This window comes from Dipodomys merriami, unplaced genomic scaffold, assembly GCF_024711535.1.
Source record: "Dipodomys merriami isolate MVZ:Mamm:240054 unplaced genomic scaffold, mDipMer1.0.p SCAF_86, whole genome shotgun sequence".
NCBI classification, from domain to species: Eukaryota; Metazoa; Chordata; class Mammalia; order Rodentia; family Heteromyidae; genus Dipodomys; species Dipodomys merriami.
In genome coordinates this window covers 1,843,134-1,863,183 of record NW_027206468.1, presented here as the reverse complement: position 1 = coordinate 1,863,183, position 20,050 = coordinate 1,843,134, and positions in this window count along the sequence as shown.

The window sequence follows — 20,050 nt, the reverse complement described above, 5'->3', positions numbered from 1 at the left end:
TGTCTCCAGTCTTGCAAATTGTTACTTCAGATGAATGAATTATGGAAATATAAGCTGACATCAGTTCAAGTATATGCAGAATTGAAACTCCATGGAATGTATATAAACCTTTCAAAGTACTAACAGACAGTTTAACAGAATGAGTATCAGGAAATTAAATTAATAGTAATAATAGTAAAGGAATAATAATAAAGCCATAGAATGAACGAAGAATGGAACAAGGGGCAAGTACAGCTAGAATATTTAATATACACATGTGAGAAAGAAAGTGGTAAATCGGAAATAAATCTTGTAGAAGGGGTTGGTTGAGAATGATAGAAGGAGTGACTCTGATCCCGGAACATTGGACAATTAGATGGACATTTTTGTAACACACTTTCACAACATTTTGAAATTCAGTGAAAAAACACAACAAAAAACAAAAACACACAAAAACCACAACTAAACAGCAATCTCTATAGAGTACGATTATGACCTCTCAAAATTTTAAATAGTTAATGAAGGACAATCTTGGGAAAAGCCTACAAAGCTGTTCGAAGTGAGCAATTTGGTGTAGAGGAGAAATTTTAACAGATTTAAATAGACTGTTTAAGGTTATAAATCACCTACATCTGCTGCAAATATTTTCCTCTGCCAGTTCTCTTGGTCTGAAAGGATATTCCAGTCCTGAGCCACACTTGATAGCTTGTGAAGATAGAATGGAAGAAACAAGATCAAGAACCCATTACTCCATTGGAGAAGAAACAGTCGTCTACGTTTTCTCTCATTTCTATTGACTACTTTTATTCATAAGTTTAAGTCAAGTGATTTGAATTAAATATTTCCTTCTTTGTTCTGGCAAAGTAATTGGTCAAAATAATTCACTAAATATTATTAGCCATTTTTTTCTATCATGCTGTTTTCTTGTCCAAGCGAGTCCATTAAACTTCCCGCTTGCATTTGGTTGCCACGGAAACCCAGCATCAATGTTAATGAGGACAATCTCTAATGTAAAACTTTGTCTCCAAAATACCAGTCCAAGAAGCTGTGATCACAAATATTTAGCTATACATTTTTCTTTTTTTCTTTTACCTTGAAAGTCTTCTTTGTCTAAAGTGCCCTCAAAAATAAGTACTCTGCCAATTTTTGGATCAATCACTTATAACCTCAAAGATATTTTGCTAACAAGATGCTTAGAGGAAACCGAAGAATACTGCACTTTTATCTTCTCTCTTAAGACTCTCCTTAGATACCATATCAGGAACAGTGAAGTTATTCTTTGCAAAATTATTTCCATAGATTATTTTTTTCTCTTCATCTTGCATTTGCTCAACAAGATGTATGGAGAAGAATAGAGTTGAATCACCCATACCATGGATGACAGTGTCTTTTACAAAAAGACAATGCTCCTATGTCCTATTTCTCTGTCCTCCTCTTAGCTCTTGCCTGATTTCCAACTAATCACAGATTTTTAGCTTCAAGTCAAATGAAGGTGAAGGACTATAAGGCCTCCCCCATTGCTACATTGTAGGGCTAGATCTCTGGCAGGAGGTAAGTGTGAACGACGCACTCAAGGAACACACGTTGGGAGAACAGGTTTAAGCAGTTCTGGTTTATTTCTGCACAAGGGATGGGATTTTATAGCTCCAGCTTTCCCAACCTCCTGAGTCCTTCCCAGCCAATTACTTAGCGGGGAGTTGATGATGGGCACTGCTTGGTGACAGGCACTGATTGGTCCCCCGGAGGCATGTAGGGAGCATGGACAGCTCATGGCTGGAAAGCTAGGCAGACGTGCCTGTGGGTCACGTCTCTATGAGCAGGAAGTGTGCTTCAACTGCTACTCTAGCTGACTCAACCAGATCTGACCGGCTCTACCCACAAATTTTGCCTTTTCTTTTAAAAGGACCATCATTATGGTGAACCGTCATTGGAGGCATTTTTGCCGGTAGTGCAAGCATTTAATAATTCCTAGGAGAGTAAGCCCTACATGTGCATAGCCTCCCCAGATGACCAGAGAGGATGGCGAAAACCATTGAAACTTTTTAAGCACATCTTCTAAAAAGGAGACAGCGGGAATAAGCTGAATGGTGGTCTGGTTTAGGTGGGTAACATCATGCAGCAGGATTTGGTTGAAGTTTAAGTACTTAAGGAACTTAGGGCCTTTGAGGTCGTTACTAAGTTCAGTGAAATTGGGTGCGGGAGTGGTAAGCTGACAGACAGAATTAGTCATAGCATTACATAGTCCTCCTTGTTGTAATCAAAGAAACGTAATCTGTTCTTGGAGCAAGTCTATTTGTTGTTGGAGCACAAGGAGGCCTCCCTTAAGATGATTGGCAACTTGTAAATGTTATAATTCTATGGATGACAGTAGAGGGATGAGCTGGTTTATCTGTTGCACGGTGGACACGCTTTGGGACAGCAATACAGCGGCGGTGGTAGCTGAAGCCACTGTAGCGATGATTGCGGACCCGATTGCAAGGATCAATCCTACTGCTCTTTTAGTGCGCGGATGAATCAATTGAACCTGGGAAAACTGAGAGTCATTAGTAGCCAGAACAATAAATGGGGGAACACGTACCAAACCTGCAAAAGGATATGAGTCATTGGTTTGCCAGTGATTGCTGAGAGTGCAAGTAGCGGAGGAGTTGTCTCCTAGACAAAAAAAGAACGGGGCTCTAACCACTACCATTCCTGACACCTGGTCATATCCAGATCAGTTACAGCGACGAATATTGGCCAATAGGAAAGGGGACAAAATGAGGCAGGAATGTGATGATCAAACGATTGGCATGGGGGGTCCTAGGTCTCCCAATCATCCTCCTGAAGAGTCATAAAACTCCTTTAGATTTTGAGGTTTGGGATCCTTTTCAGATTGGTTGTATATAGCTGGGTCTCTACCCTTAAAAGAGTTTTAAAAGAGAAACTATGAAGATGAAGCAGTGGGTGAGGCTTCAATAGCCAAGAAGCTGTGTTTAATTGGAAATCAGGAAAGAGTTGAGAGGAGGACATAGAAGTAGGACACAGAAGCATTGTCCTTTTGTAACAGACCTGTCTTCCAAGGTATGGGTGATTTACCTCTATTCTTCTCCATACATCTTGGTGAGCAAATGCCAGAACAAGAGAAAAATAATATATTGAAATAATTTTGCAAAGAAAAACTTCACTGTTCCTGATATGTTATCTAAGGTGAGTCTTAAGTGAGAAGATAAAAATGGAGTATTTTTTGGTTTCCTCTAAGCATCTTGTTAGCAAAATATATCCTTGAGGTTAGAATTGATTGAAACAAAAAGTGATGGAGCACCTATTTTTCTGGGCAATTTAGACACAAGAAGACTTTCAAGGTAAAGGAAAAAGAAAAAAGTTAGCCAAGTATTTGTAATCACAGTTTCTTGGACTGGTTTTCTGGAGACAATTTTTACATTAGATTTGTCCTCATTAACATAGATGTTGTTTCATGGCAACCAAATACAAGAGGAAAGTTTAATGGACTCGCTTAGTCAATTAAACAGCATAATCAAAAAAAATGGCAAATAACTTTTAGTGAATTATTTGACCAATTACTTTGCCAGAATAAAGAAGGAAAATGTAATTCAAAATGAATTGACCTAAAAGTATGAATAAAATGTAGTGAAGAGGGATGAGAGGAAAAAATAAAAGATTGTTTTCTCTACAGTGGAGTAATGGGTTCTTCATTTTGTTTCTTCCATTCCATTTTTCCAAGCTATCAATTGTGGCTCAGGACTGGATTATCAAGTTCAGACAAAGAGAACTCATAGAAGAAAGATAATATTTGCAGCAGATATATGTGATTTATAACCTTAGATAATCTATTTAAATCTGTTCAGAATCCTCCTCTACGCCAAACTGCCCTCTTTGAACATCTTTGTTTGCTTTTACTAAGACTTCTCTCCATTAACTGCTTAAAATTTTTGAGAGGTCATATTCATACTCCCTACAGATTGCTGTTTGGTTGTGATTTTTATGTGTTTTTGTGTTTTTTTAACTGAATTTCCAAAGGTTGTGAAAGTGTCTTACAATTAAATATGTCCACCTAATTATCCATTGCTCCTGGATCACAGTGACACCTTCTATCATTCTCAACCACCACATTCTCCAAGATTTATTTCCGATTTACCACTTCCTTTCTCAAATGTGTACATTGAGTATTCTAGCTGTACTTGCCCCTTGTTCCATTTTTCATTCATTCTATGTCTTTACTATTATGGCTCTCTGGTTTCAACTTCCTGATAGTCATTCTGATAAACTGTCTGTTAATATTTGAAAGGTTTATATACATTCCATGGAGTTTCAGTCCTGCACATACTTGAACTGATGTCAGCTTATATTTCCATAATTCATTCATCTGCAATAACAATTTGCAAGACTGGAGACTTGAAACACCTAGACATGATTATATTCTCATCCATTTGAAAATTAATCTTTAGTCAACAAGAAAGTTTAAAAATGGCTTTGAATGTATTCTTAACTACCAGTTTTTATAAATGGTTTTGTACAATGATGTGTGATTATTTTATATTACATGGAATAAAACTTTCTACTACCTATAAGTTTTGGAAAAAGAAGAAAAGTAACATATACTACTATAGAAGAATATGATAGAAATAGAAGATAGATTTTGTCACATCTCAGATGAGTACCCATATTCAAGACTTAAAGACATATTTCTTACTGTGTTAGACAGAGGGAAAACAAAACAGCATATGATAAGGCAAGTATTTGTGACTTTTTAAAATGCCCGTTATTAAGTGATGAAATTTACTTTATTAGCTAATGTTTAAGGTTGAAATATGGGAGGCTGATCTATTAAACAAATTTCTGGAAGGCACCTACTGAGCAACACAAATGGTGCGTGGTATTACTTTTAGACTTTAATGAATGGTTGAACCTGTCTGACATTAGTGCTGGGTAAATGAATCAACTCTATTGTAACTTGCTCCCTACACTTGAAAAACTTGTAGTGTCACTAAGTGTCATCTACTTATCAAATGTTATTTTGGTAAGTGTGATTTCAAAAAGTTTATTTGAAAAGGAATACACTTTCAGGAGATTAAATGTAGGTTGGTTTGAGAATGACAACATTTTTATACCACAGAACCAAGTTGTACTAAAGTACCAGTGTTTTGAAGCACAAACGATCTTCTCAATTAATGTTTTGCTGAATTAACTTTAACCTCTAAGTCATTTTCCTGACCATGGTATATCAATCACGGATCTGTCCTTCCAGGAACTATTTTTGGGCCCACTTATGCTGGACTGAAATATTACATTAGTCATTAGGGGAGGGGTATTAAAAATAATCTTGTGACACTTTCTGATTTGTTCACTTATATGGGCTGGTCATCTGTCAATTCAGGTTGAAATAGAGTAATTTCTCTCGATTTTGTGACTTCATCTTTCATTTTAAGTTGCCTTACATTACACAATTGCTTGCTGCTAATTCTTGTTTCTCAAGGAATTGGAGCCCTGAAATATAAGAAATGAGAAATTGAGATGGATTTTCAGTTACTGTCTGCTGGCATGTTGCGTAGGCCTAGGTGAGAAGTATTGCCCCTGTTATCTGATGATGCAGGTAACTCAGCCATAAGATATTAGGACCCATGGGTCTATAGAAGAATAATGTCTTTTAGATATCATATTAGCAAAATTGGAGTATAATATGTAGGAGGAATGCATCAGAAATATGGAGAAAAACAGTTTGGGACCAGTGAGTTAAAACAATAAACAGAGCATCAGAGTAAAATCTCTTATAGATTAGAGGAAAACAACATTGATTTTTAACAATGTGAATTCAGAAGACCATGAACACTTAGAAGGTATCACAAGTTTATACCGAAGACATTGCATTGATACTTTTTATATTCTAATATATATTCTAAACCTAATTATTTACATTCCAATTCTATTTATTGGAATAAATAAATATCAATTTATTTGTCAAATTATCAATTGATTCTAGTAAGTTTCACTGTGTGAAATATAAAATCAGCACATAAAAATATAAAATATATAACTATATATAATATAATAAAATGGCACATGTTTTGTATTGTTCTGTTTTGGTTAGGGTATCCAAAGCAACTCTGCTTTAAAGTATTTTTCCATTATCTCTACCTCAGTGTTTGATAGAGTTAGATTTAAACCTTTACCTTTTGTAGATTTACAGATTGGAGGCAAGAGGAAACATTACCAATTTAAGGCCTAATAACAAGGAGAAACAAATGGACTTCTCCTAGAGCTATGAAAATATTTGGTGATAGAAAGGCAGTAGTCTAAGTTCCTGCCTGGTTGGAAGGTAGACAGGCCAGGACATTAGGTAATCATGCATATGAACAATTTTTTCACCTTCTTGGCTTTAGCTACTTTTGAAATGGTAGGTATAATAAACCATTATATTTTGATAAAAAAAAACCTTCTAGTCTGAAAAGTTCTGTCTGAAATATTCATTTTTCTATGATCCCTTGGAACTAAGATTTATTTTGTTCAAGTAAGACAATTTACGCCATCAGGGTAAGATATTCTGTTTGGTCTGATCCTACATGGAAGAAGGGTAAAGAATCAGGTAGACATTTGTGCCAATGAGACCGCATTTGGGAAAATTTCAGCTGCAGAAGTTTAGAAGTAGCTCTTAAGCAAGGCTTACTTTGAATCCGTTAGCTACACAGAGCAAACTCAGTTGAATAAATAAGTATTTGAAAAAGCCATCCCCTTTGGACCTAGTTAAAAATGCTTCAAAGTATGATTAAACTAAAATGAAAAAGATTTAAAATAGTCATTGACAAAAAAATTACAAACGTGAGCAATCAACTGAACAATATAATTATTTTTCATTATACACAGAATTTTAGGGAAATAAGATCAGTAGCATTGTTAGAAACAATAAGGTTTCCTTGTTACAAACAGGCACCCAAGGATATAATCCTGTATAAATATTGCATCATTAACTACCTAAATTTAGAGGACATTACATGCTTCAGCAGCACATGAACCCAAATTACACCAATACAGAGATTAACATGGCAATTACAAAGGATGATATGAAAATCTGTGAATTATTCCAGATTTTTCATTCTTCAGATGCAAGAAATGAAAAACAATTATTAAAAAGTTGATTACAAAATTACTAGTGTAACAATACATGTAATCCATATAAATAAAAGTTAGTTTGATATCAGTGTATTAAATCTTAACCTTAGAAAGGCCTTTACATAGCATAATCGTTATAAAACTTTTAAAATTAGGCAACATTGTTATTTTATTCCAAAGAAATATACTATAAGGACCTAGTAAAAAAGGAATCTTAAACTGTTTTGGTATGGAATGCAATCTGAAAGGACACATTTATTAATGAACCTATATATTATAAAACAATGTAGAATTCAAAGTCTTATATCTAGGAAAGAATAAAATAGATTATGGGCATTATACAAACAGAATACAGAATATTTTAAGGTATAATTTTTCACATAAGCACCAGAAATATCTTTAGTTTCTTTAGTACTCATTTCAACAGATAAATTAAAATTATTTCTGAATAAAAAAAAGCAAAAACTCGAGGGGGTCCAAGATGGTGACGGGGAACTAGGAGAACGCCACAGCTCTCCCCAACCAAAAAGAGAGTTTGAGTTCCAACGTTTAATCTCCCCAAGAAACCGACAACAACAAAAAAATCAACATCCAGAGAAAAACAGGAGTTGAAAAGAAGAATTTCACAACAGAGGAGCTTGAAGACGCCTCCCCCAACGTCTATTGGCCACAAAGCAGCGTGCCAAGCCATGGCCAGCCTGGCCTGGTGGGAGCTACCGGTGACCCAGATACACAGGGAGTTGTCTGCAGATCACCAGCACCAAAGACCCCTGAGGTATCAGTGTCAGACCCGCTGATCCTGACGAATGAAGAAACCTCCGAGCAGGGAACTTACACAAAGATCCCACCCCTTCCCCTCACTCTCCATTGGAGCAGAGAGGCTCCATCCCACCAAAGCCACTCAGCCCCATGGCAGGAACCTCAGAGATACATGAGATGCCCACAGAACACCAGAGCAGAAGAACTGAAAGGAAGTGGTGCTGATCCAGAGAGCACAAACAAAGACAAACCCCAGCAATCAGAACCTGAACAGAGTCCCCTCCCCACCCCTCGGGTGAAGGTCAGAGGCCAATCCCGTGGAGCGGACCCAAACAGTGTCAATGGAGGCAGTGACAGAAAAGAAACACACAGAGCCACCACCTCTCAGCCTAGCCCACAACCACCTCAATTGAACTCTGACTGCAATGGCAACCAACAACAACCTACATCACACGGAAACAAATAGCTCCAGGGTGAGTACCCCACAGGGGACAGTGTATTCCTCAAGGGAGACCAGAGCTGGTGCGAATCCCCAGACCCCCTACCCCAAAACCTGCACCACAGGACCCACTAAAACTAGAAACTGTTCAAGAGCTCCACCAGCCCATGAATCAGACTCAGCTGGCCAGGCTAGAATAAGAGAGACCCTGGAAGGAAGCTTAAAAGCCCAAGCCTGGTACAGCGCCACTGGGTCAAGAAACCAACGGTGGAAGAAATATAGGTGGGATACACAGCAGCACAGGTCCAACAGGTGTGCCCAGGCTGGGGTCTGGGACCAGGCCTGGGGATCTGGTGCCTGAGCAACATAACCAAATCCTCCCAACTGAAATCAGAAGCTGTGCATACGCCTCAGTAGAGGGGAGAAAAACAGGGAACTACACTCCTGGTAATCATGCCTGTGACAGCAAAAGATGCGGGGGGTACAGGACAAGAGAAGCCCAAACTCCACAAGAACCTGACCCATATATTCTAGGCTAAGAATTGAACAACACAGGCCTCCAGCACCCGATAATAGTCAGGAGCTCAGACTGGTAAGGTCCTCAACAGTACAGTGCTTGTCTTAGGTGCAAGAGGCCCTGGATCTGATTCTTCAGCAAAACATAAGCTGAAAGGGCAAGATGTGGTGCTATGGGTCAAATGGTAGGGTGCCAGCCTTGAATTGAAGAGCTGAGGGACAGCACCCAAGACCAGAGTTCAAGCCCACAAATAGCCAAAAAAGTAAAACAAAACAAAACATCAGGAGACCATAGCAGACTCCAGCATCTGGGAGAATACATCCAGCACATCCAAACTAGCCAAGAGCACCTGTAGGAACAAACAGGAGCAGTCTAGGTTGCTCAACCCCTCTAACGGCGGGAACTGCCAGTGATCTACAGCAGAGAGCTGAGAATCCTGTGTGGGTCAGACCAGCAGCTGGAGGTCGGCCCCCAACAGAACCGAGATCAGGTACAGACTCCCTCTACCAGCACAGAAACAGTAACCAAGCAAAGACAGACACCTATTGACCAAAACAAAATTTCAGATTAGTCTGCAATAATCCCTGAATAACCATGAGAAAATCACAGAGAAATATTATAAGGTTTATCAACAGCTAGGATAGCAAGCTATCTCTAAAAGCCAGCAGCAACCCAGGGGAGAGCCCCACTGGGAGCAAAGCAGGAATGGAAGACAAACACTACATCCAAGACATGCTGGAGGCAATGACTCAAGAAATAAAGTGAGAAATAGACCAGAATTTGAAAGAACACCAGGTCAAAATACCAAAAGAGGTGCAGGACATCGAACAGGAGATGCATGCAAAAATAGAGGTAGCACACACCTCACTAAGCCATGAGATAAGTGACAAAATAGAGGCAGTACACACCTCATTAAGAGGTGAGATTAGTATTTTGAAAACCAACATTGAATCCATTGAAATCAACAATGAGTCCATTTCCTCCATGCAAAACACAATGGAAGCCACAGTTAACAGAGTGAACAAAATGGAATTCAGAAGACAGAATACATCAACTGGAACAAAAAATGACAGATATGGAAAATTCACTTAAATTATACCAAAGGGAAATTCAAGGGCAAGCAGATAGTGCCAAGAAAATTAACCTTCATATACGAAGGTGAGGAATATCAAAGCAAGGGAATGCAACACCTATTCCACAAGATAATCGGTGAAAATTTTCCCCATCTCAAAAAAGAACATCTTACCCACATAACAGAAGCATATAGAACACCTAACAAGCAGGATCCCAGGAGAAACACTTCTAGACACATTATAGAATAAATGATAGATCTGAATGATAAGGAAACAATCTTGCATGCAGCAAAAATGAAGAAGGAGCTATACTACTATAGGAAAAATATTAGAATCACTACAGATCTCTCCACACAAACACTGAATGCAAGAAAGGCCTGGGAAAGTACCACATGAGCCCTGAGAGCCAATAACTGCCAATCCAGACTGATATACTCAGAAAAGCTAGCATTCACATGCGATGGAGAACTGAAAATTTTCAATAGCAAAGAAAAACTAAATTAATACATAAACATTAAGCCAGCGTTACAAAGACTACTAAGAAGTGGAACACAACCTGAGAAAAGCAACCAGAAACAGAGACCTGCACCCAGACAGGCATTAATAGAAGTCTATCTGAAACCATGGGACCTATGCTTCTTTGGGCCTGGCTTACTTCACTTAATATAATTTTTTCCAAACCTTTCCATTTCCTAACAAATGGGGAAATGTCATTCTTTCTGATATCGTTTAAGGATTCAGGTGGACCTGTTGCAACAATGAGAAGTACAAAATGTCATGTCAAAACCAGCTTTACAATTTCGGTGTGGGGGGGAGAGGGGGGTATAATTGGGTGGGGGGAGGGGGGTAAAATTGGGTGGGGGGAGGGGGGAGGCAGGGAAGGGAAGTGAAGGGTAAACAAAGGAGGAGGCTGCAATGCTTCGTAAGAAATGTATGCATTATCCTGCCCATGTAATTGTAGCCCCTCTGTACAGTATGTTCTCAAATAAAATAAAATACAATTAAAAAAAAAAAAAAAAGAAGTCTATCTGAGCAAGGACAGAGGAAAGGAAAGAAGAAAAACAGTGACCATAATGCATCTCTCTATACTATCTCTTAAGATTAACGGGCTTACTTCACCAATCAAAAGAAAAAGAACTGCAGTTTGGATCCTAAAACATGACCCATCCATCTGTTGCCTTCAGGAGACCCACCTCTAAGCCAAACATGCAAACAAACTCAGAGTGAAGGGTTAGAAAAGGATCTACCAATCAAATGCCCCTAGTAAGAAAGCAGTCGTAGCAATCCTTATATCTGACAAAATAAACTTGTCATTAAAATCATTACAATGTCAAACCATCCCTGCATCTCTGGGATGAAGCCTACCTGGTCATAGTGTATGATTTTTTTAATGTGTTTCTGGATTCTTTTAGCTAGAATCTTAAGGATCTTTGCACCTGTGTTCATCAAGGAAATTGGCCTGTAATTCTCCTTTTTGGTTGGGTCTTTGCCTGGTTTGGGGATGAGTGTGATATTGGCTTCATAGAATGAGTTTGGGATAGCTCCCTCCTTCTCTGTTTCTCTGAAGAGCTTGAGGAGTGTGGGTATTAGTTCTTCTTTAAAGGTCTTATAGAATTTTGCTATGAATCTATCTGGTCCTGGGCTTTTTTGGTTGGAAGACTTTTGATAGCTTCCTGTATCTCATGGTAGGATATTGGCTTATTTAAGTGGTTTCTTCTTTGCTCAGTTTGGGCTACTTGGATTTCTCTAAAAATGCATCAGTATCTGCCAGGTTTTCTTCCTTTAGAGATTATAACTTTTGAAAATAGTCCATTAGGATTGTTTGTATATCTTGGGTATGTGTTATGATTTTTCCCGTGGCATCCCTAATCCTGTTACAATGGCTTTCCTCTCTTCCTTTTTTAATTAATCTTGCAAATGGGCCATCAATTTTGTTTATTTTTTCAAAGAACCAGCTTTTTGTTTGGTTAATTTTGGCTGTAATTTTTTAATTTTCTAATTGGTTAATCTCTGCTCTTAATTTGGTTATCTGGCTCCGTCTAGTAACTTTAGGTTCCATTTTTTCTTGTTTTTCTAGCTGTTTTAATTGCAACATGAGATTATTTACTTGGTCTGTCTCGATTTTCTTGATGTGGGCAATGAGGGCAATAAATTTGCCCCTCAGAACTGCTTTTGCTGTGTCCTACAAGTTTCTTTGTGAGATTTTTTTTCATTTTCATTGAGTTGTAGGAAAAGTTTTATTTCTTCGCTGATCTCTTCCATTACCCAGGCATTTGCTATGGAGTGTGCTGTTCAATTTGCATGTATTAGAGAAATTTCTGCGGTATGCTTTGTTATTGAGAACTGGCTTGATTCCACTATGGTGAGATAGGATACAGGGGATTATGTCTTCCCTTTGTATTTGCTTAAGTTCCTTGCATGAACTATGATATGGTCTATTTTGGAGAAAGTTCCATGAGCTGCTGAAAAGAATGTGTACTGTGTTGTTTTACAGTGAAATACTCGGTAGATGTCAGTTAATTCCTCTTGAAGTATGGCCTCACTTAATTTGGTAGCTTCTTTGCCGATCCTCTGGTGGGTAGGCCTGTCCTTTGGTGAGAGCGGTGTGTTGAAGTCTCCTAGTATTATCGTATTGGGATCTATTTTATTCTGTAAGTCAATAAATATAATCCAACCCATCAATAGAGCCAAAGTCAAGAATCACATGATTTTCACCACAGATGCAGAAAAGGCCTTTAATAAAATTCAACATTCATTCATGCTAAAGGCTCTGGAGAAAACAGAAATAGCAGGAACATTTCTTAAAACAATAAAACCATTTATGACAGACCAATAGACAATATTATACTTAATGGGGAAAAGCTACAACCAATTCTCCTAAAATCAGGAAGAAGGCAAGGATGCCAACTGTCTCCACTGCTCTTCAATATAGTCCTGGAACCCTTAGCCAGGTCAGTAAGGCAAGAAAAATACATGAAAGGGATCCGCATAGGGAAAGAAGAGGTTAAACTATTCCTTTTTTCAGACAACATGATACTATACTTTCATGATCCCAAAAATTCCATCCCCAAACTCTTAGAAATCATAAATCACTTAGGCAAAGTAGCAGGATACAAAATAAATCCACAAAAATCAGCTGCCTTCCTGTATACTGACAATGTACAAGAAGAGAGGGAAATAAAGGGAGTAACCCTATTCACAATAACCTCCCCAAAAATACAATATTTTGGAATTAACCTAACCAAAGATGTAAAAGAACTATTTAATGAAGACTATAAAAAGATAAAGAAAGAATTTCAGAAGACACTAGGAAATGGAAAGACCTCCCATGCTCTTGGATAGGCCAACTTAATATAGTGAAGATGGCAATATTGCCAAACTTAATATACAAATTCAATGCAATTCCTATTAAAATCCTAATGACTTACATCACTAAAATACAGAAAACAGTCCAAAAATTCATATGGATCAAAAAAAGACCTAGAATAGCCAAACCAATTCTAGGGAACAAAGACAAAATGGGAGGGATATCCATGCTGCACTTCAAACTATACTACAGAGCTATAATAATAAAGACAGTATGGTACTAGCACAAAAACAGATCAGAAGACCAATGGAACAGAATAGAAGATCCAGAAATAAATCACAGGCCTACAGCCAGCTGATATTAGACAAAGGAGCCCAAGACATACAATGGAAGAAACACAGCCTCTTCAACCACTAGTGCTGGGAAAATTGCGCTGCCACATGCAGAAAACTAAAAATGGACCCCAGGCTATCACCATGCACCAATATCAACTCAAAATAGATTAAATATATTAACATTAAAACTGAATCTCTGAAACTACTGCTGGACGGAGTAGGAGAGACACTTGAACTAATAGGCACAGAGTCCCAGGATCACAACAAATTGGAGAGAGACTCAACAAATGGGACTACTTTAAAATAAAAAGCTCCTACACAGCTAAATCTATTGCAACCAAGCTAGAAAGACAAATAACTAATTGGGAAAAATATTTACCAGCAATATATCAGACAAAGAGTTAACATCCAGTATATACAGGGAACTCAAGAAACCAATCCCTCCTAAACCTAACAAATCAATTACTAAATGGGCAAGGGAGGTAAAGAGGGACTTCTCAGAGGAAGAAATAAAAATGGTAAAGAAACACATGAGGAAATGTTCATCATCCCTGGTGGTGAAGGAAATGCAAATAAAGACAACCATGAGATACCACCTTACCCCAGTCAGAATGTCACACATCCACAAATCAACCAACAACAATTGCTGGAGGGGATATGGAGAAAGAGGAACCCCATTACACTGCTGGTGGGAATGTACACTTATACAACCACTTTGGAAAGAACTCTGGAAGGTCCTTAGAAAGATAAAGATTGATCTCCCTTATAACCCAGTCATACCACTTTCAGGCATCTAACTGAACAACAGGAACCAATATACAATGACACGTGCACCTTAATGTTTATTGCAGCACTGTTCACAGTAGCTAGGATATGGAAACAACCCAGATGCCCCACCACAGATGAATGTATCCAAAAATTGTGGTATCTACAAACAATGGAATATTATGCAGCCATTAGAAATGTCAAAATAATGGCATTTGCAGGGAAATGGATGGAGCTAGTGTACTTGTGTTAGTGTTAGTATTGACATATAATTTGGATTAACTTTTAGGGTCAGTATTTTGTTCTGAGTATGTATAGTGTTATGAATAGGAAAGTTTTTAGTGTAATATTCAGTTTTCACTAACAAGTGGAAGCAAAAATATGAGATTGAACAGTAACTCGACCATTATCATTATATTTATTTCTCAGTGATCATTCTTGTAATGATTAATGAGAGTTTTCCAGCCAGGTTTAGGTTGAGAGTTAGAGTTAATTAATGGACTAGATGGTAAGTAAATCTGATATTGTTTTAGGGCACAGGGGTTCAGGAAAAGGTAGGATCATTGGAAACTACAGTATTTTTCCTGATAAGAGAATGTGAGGACAAATAATATAATGGTTCATGTTAGGGAACAAGATATCTTCAGAGGAAGAGTCAGAAAATTTGTGGGAATTAGGGCAAACAAACTCATTTCCAGAGTGCAAACTGGAGTATTCATTAGAATGAATAAAAACTAGAGTATTTTTCTTAAATATTTGAATTGGACTATCATTAGTATGAAAGTTAGGTTTCAGTTCCAGCTGGGCTTAGTGTTAGCACTGGGGAAATGGAAAGTTTAGGGTCCAACTGAAAGTAAATCTTCAAATAACAAGTCTAGTTAGAATTAGGATGAATGTGAAATAAGAAACTGCTAATAATATTAATATTAGGGTATGGTTAGTGTGAGCGTTAGCCTCAATATTCCAGTTAGGGTTAGGGTTACAAAAATGGCAAGATAATGAGTAAAACTACAAAGTATTTTTAGAAGGATGAGTTAAATCAAAGTTAGGATGAATAAAAAGTAATGGATTTTTATGACCTTTAGAATCCAAAGGCTATTAGTTCTAGGGCTAGGGTTGCGTTTCTAGTTCAGGTTAGGCTTAGGCTTAGGGAAGGGTAAGCTTTCAGGTAAAACTGAGTTTTCTGCTAACACTTTCAAGTAAAATAAGTGTGAAATTTAACAAAAACTACAGAGTTTTCTTAATTTTCTTATTCAGGGTTCAATAGGGTTAAATTTAGAGTTAGGTTTCTAGTAAGGTTTAGATATATAGTTAGGGTTAAGAACTAGAGTAGATTTTAAGTAAACCTGAAACTTCTTTTTGGAGATAGAGGAGTTCAGTAAAAGTTAAGATCAGTGGAAACTACAGAAGTTTTCATGATATGAAGATTTTAGATTAATGATTCATAATAGGGAATGATTTCAGAGTCCAAGTCAGGAAATCTGTAGTATTTGGAGCAAAGTGCAAATCATTTCAAAGACAATGATTATCTGTTAGGATATATTTTCCATTAATTTTAATATTGGGTTACTATTATCATCAAGGTTACTCTTAGGGTTCTGTCCAATATTTGAGTTAGGATTAGGGAAAAGGAAGATTGAGAACTTGAGTGACTTACTTCCCCTTTGTATGTATATGCATACAAAGGTTCTGCCTCTGAGCTTTTTGCTGTAGGCTAGCATTCTACCACTTGAACCATGAGTCCACTTCCAGCTTTCTTTGGCAGTGAGTTGGAGATATGAAATTCACAGACATTCCTATCTAAGCTGACATTGAACTGAGATCCCCAGATCTCTGCCTTCTGATTAAAGGTAGGATTAAAGGCATGAGCTACCAGTGCCCAGGAAAGTGCCTGAATTTTACTGATTGTTTGTACTTTTGTTCGAGATTGAGACTTGAATTCATTATCTGACACCTTTGCTCACTAAGTAGCATTTTGCCACTTGAGCCATATCTCCAAAATGATTACTTTAAATAACTGAAAATCATTAAATTTTCTTCAGGTGATATGTATCATTAGTGTTGTTCTAAAACTTATCGTAACAAAAAAGACTTATAGACCCTGGAGTTGATCTGAGCAAATTCTCATTCTTTGCTTCTAATTGCATAGCAGTTTAGGGACATGATTTTTTAATTATTATTTTAAGTAGCATAGAAATTATCATTAAACGAAGCATTTTATGCGTACAATATACGTTGATCAATGCCAACCCTTTCAATGTTCTCATCCATCCCTCCTCTATACACTTCTTCCTTCACTCTTCTTAATATTGTAGGATGTTTATTGGATTCCTCTCTGCATTTCCCCTCTTTTCTCCTGTTCATTCTTCTACCTTTTAACCCTTCACCCCTCATTTGACTACCCACTTCCATATGATCCAGCAACTCATCTCTAGGCATTTACCCGAAAGATTACAAACCAGGATATAGTAAAGGTTTCAGCCAGACCATTCTTATTGAATCTGCCCAGATAACCTTCAAGAGAAAAAATAATCAAGAAAATGTAATACACACACACACACAGAGAGAGAGAGAGAGAGAGAGAGAGAGAGAGAGAGAGAGAGAGAGAGAGAGAGAGAGAGAGAGAGGAAATTCCACTTACCCATCAGAAAGAATATTTTAACATTTGTATCTCTCATTTCTCATTTCATCTGCCTCGTATCCCACTGTCGTCCTACTGTCCCTGTACTGCAGTAACTGAAACATGCAAACTGATGTAAAAGATTTTCAGGGTTATGGGCTAGCCATAATTTCCTGAATATGAGTTCTTTGCTCAGTCTCTTTGTCTATTCATGCATTTGAATAGTGATTATACAGATTCATTTGTACCATTTGCTACACAGAATAGAGATGAACTACTTGTATGTATGTATGTATATATACATACATATATATATATACATATACATATATGTATGTATATATACATATATATACATACATACTTGGACATATGCACACATATGGATATATATTAAATACTTGAGTACATTTCATGTTTTCAAGAATTACAGAGCTAACAAAAATCACATGTATTTTCCTTTTCAATTTTTTCAAAATCTAAATAATTTTGTCTCTTTTGAATACCTAATTTTAAAGAGAATGTCATCATCTCTGATCTGTCAGGCTCCTTGAAATTAGATGTTCAAATAGGCTAAAATTATTTAGGCTTTTTGGTGCAAGGGTTCTATTCAGGGGTTCCCTGCTTGCTAGATAGGACTCTGGTTGTATAGCATCAACAAGCTCACTACTTTTTACCGTAATTCTAGTCCATTTAATTACTTGAGGTGTTCAACTTTTTGCCAGGGTGTGATCTTAGATTGACTGAGAATTTGCTACCTATACCTCCCACATAATTAGCTAGGAATACAGATGTGAACCACTATGGAAAGCTTTCTTTGAGATGGCTGTCTTGGCAGTTTTTTCTCTGGCCTGGCCTCAGACCATGATCCTTGTCATCTCTGCTTCCCAATCAGCTGGAATTACATATGTGGGCTGCTATAGTTGGTGTACATGACACCTTCTGTTTTATAAAAGAGGTTTTTACTGTAAAAATATGGTATAGATGGGTTATAGTTACATGAGCAAGGTAATGAGTACATTGTTACCTCCTCCTTTGTTTTTCCCCTACCCTTTCTTCCCTCCCACCTCCACAACTACACACCCCCCTGTCCTCCCTTCCCTGCTTCCCCACCCATATTGTAAAGATTCTTTTTCAACATAGTATCTTGTGTATCTCATTGTTACAACGGGTTAGCCTGACCTATTTAAACATTTTGTTTTTTCCCTTGCCCTCCCCTAGCTAGAGAAATGGTGTATACAAGATGCAGGGCACCGACATTAAATATAGTGAAAACAGGAGTTATACCTTGGTGGGGGAAAATACAAAAACAAAAACAAAAATAAATCACATGGTAAATTATAAACCCTATCTTGGTATTCACTTCGCTTAACATCATCTTATCTGGTGGTATGTACATAGCATTTGAACTCTTATGCTTGTCCTACATATACACTAGTTATTCCAAATAAGGGAAAACATAGGACCTATATTTCTTTTGTCTGACTTACTTTACTTAATATAATATTTTCCAAGACTCCACTTAGAGCTCCCCTATAACCCAGCAATCCCACTTTTGGGCATTTACCAAATGATAACACACAAGACCATACTAAGCTACCGGCACAACTATGTTTATTGCAGCATTATTTACCATAGCTAAAAATGGAACCAACCCAGATGCCTCTCAGTAGATGAATGGATCAAGAAAATGTGATACACACACACACACACACACACACACACACACACTGGAATTCTATGCCTCCATCAGAGAGAATGAAATCGCCCCATTTGCTAGGAAATGGAAAGACGGGGAAACAATTTTATTAAGTGAAATAAGCGAGGCTCAAATAACTATAGGTCCCATGGTTAACCTCACTTTCAGAAAGTAGTACATGGTACCATATAACCTTATAACAGAATGTTACGTGAAATGAACCCCAAGATAGGGACACAAATGATATTTTTTATTCCATGAGATTCTTATCTCTATATTATCCCCCAAATAAAATTTGAAGGAGAGCTGTGGTTGAAATACAGAGCACCACCCATGAGGGAAAAAGCTTAAGTGAGAAGGTAAGGTCCTGAGTTTAAACCATAATATCAGCACTAAAAAATGTGATTTCTTTTCCTGGAGGTTTTTATTAAATTTCTCAGAATATAATCAACGTTGTATTTATGTTTAGCATTATTATTGAAATCATGTTATAATTATTGATGTAATTTTCTTAAATTTTACTTACACATTAATATCCAATACTGATAATAGATGATTACTGTTTCACAAGTTTTTATGTCAGTTGAATATATGGATGAGAGGTGTATACAAGGAATTTGGGCTGAAAATAGATGTTTGAAAGTTCTTCACATAAATAAATGATGGCTGAAGAAGCTGTGGACAATTATGAAATAAACCAAAGAAACCATCAAGGAAAGATAAGGTATGATTCTGGAAAGCACACAATTTTGGAAGAAAAAAACACAAGGAAAATATGTAACTTTTGGTAAGACCATTGTAACCCACCTACTCATTTGATTCCTTATTTCTAGTGGAAGGCATTTCAGTCAACTTCATTTTACAAAGTTAAAAATGATTGACATTTAATATTAACTGGCCTCTGTCTCAGGTAAGCAAAAAGCCATGTGCCAGGGGCTCATGCCTATAAGCCTAGCTACTCAGTGGGCTGAGATCTCTAGATCCTAGTTCAAAGCCAGGTTGGAGAGGAAAGTTGGTGAGACTTTTCTGTGCAACTAATCACGAGAAAACTGGAAATGGCACTGTGGCTCAAAGTGGCAACCCAATCTTGAGTAGTAAATCTCAGAGACAGAACCCAGGCCCTGAGTTCAAGCTCTCTGAAATTATTCTTAAAATACTAGTTATCAGGATTTCTTTAACTTGTTTAGAAGAATGTTTTAAACTTAGGGATTTTTTATTTCATGTTGTCAGCATTGATTTTTAAGATGTGCAGAGAAAAAATTATTTATAGTCAGAAATGGTTTGTATTGGTTTGTACTGCTTTGTATTACACATTGCCTCCACACCCAGAGATGAGCTGGAAAGCAGATGGCTAATTCCTGGCTGTTGGCAATGAAGATGGATATGTATTTCTTTTAGCAAAGAAAAAAACTTATGAATTGGTAGCCTTTATATATAACACCTTAATAGTAAC